The following is an 851-nucleotide window of genomic DNA, read 5'->3' as shown; positions in this document are numbered from 1 at the left end:
ATTCCTGCTTAGTCCCTGGACTTCCCTTTGTCTATGGTACATCCAACTACCAGCAAAATTGTCTTGCTGAACCAATTAAGCTTTAAGTCGACCAGAGCTGACTATCAGCCATTTTATCTTACTTCCTACCAACACAATGCTCTGTATTTTTCGAAATTACAGTATCAAAAGTAAGCTTTTGTCATTTTTACAACGGGTCATGCAAGCCATAACAGTGTAAAGGAAGAGATTCCTCATACAATGTCACCTAAATAAACTCTGAATACAGATTTCTTTGTTCCAAGTAATGTGCAAGGATCTTAGCAGTTTCATCATCATACTTGACTACCGTTAAAAAATCATGAACAGATTGAAAGAAGGTGTATGTAGAACTACTTTTCATTAGAACCAAAAGCAGCTCTACCCTCCTCCTCAAAGCAGGACATTTTCACACCATTCACAGGCAAAGTCAGCTAAAAGTAAACAGAGGGTGTTATGACAAGCAAGTGATACAGCAGCCAAAGCCATAACTGACCATCACAAAAGACTTTTTATAACTAAGATGTAGCATTGGAGATAAAGCCATTGTCCCAGTTTAGGAAAAAACAGTTTTTCCTGTTCAGGTGTTTTGTTTCAAAATGACCATTTCTCATTCTGCTTAGTACAATCCCTGGTTAGGCCCAGAAGGCACTAAAAGAATTACTCATCTGATATGACATAACTGAGGAGCTGAGAGAAATGCAGGAACAATCAGTATGTGAAACAGTTTTCTTTCCAAGACTTGGCTTCCTAAACATTTTGGGAAAATTGTGAAGTACTCCTCCATTTACGTTCACACATCTCACTGGTTGTGAAAACTCGGCCCAGTCTCT

The 851-nt window shown here is 38.5% G+C and overlaps 1 protein-coding gene across 2 annotated transcripts in view; it reads right to left on the bottom strand.

Moving 5' to 3' along the window:
* Positions 1 to 851, bottom strand: part of SNAP23 (synaptosomal-associated protein, 23kDa) — a 12,361-nt gene that overhangs the window by 9,256 nt on the left and 2,254 nt on the right. The window lies entirely within an intron of this gene.

This window comes from Buceros rhinoceros, unplaced genomic scaffold (assembly GCF_000710305.1).
Source record: "Buceros rhinoceros silvestris isolate BGI_N320 unplaced genomic scaffold, ASM71030v1 scaffold12092, whole genome shotgun sequence".
NCBI classification, from domain to species: Eukaryota; Metazoa; Chordata; class Aves; order Bucerotiformes; family Bucerotidae; genus Buceros; species Buceros rhinoceros.
Note: the sequence above shows the minus strand (reverse complement) of the source record. Positions and strands in the feature narration are given on the sequence as shown.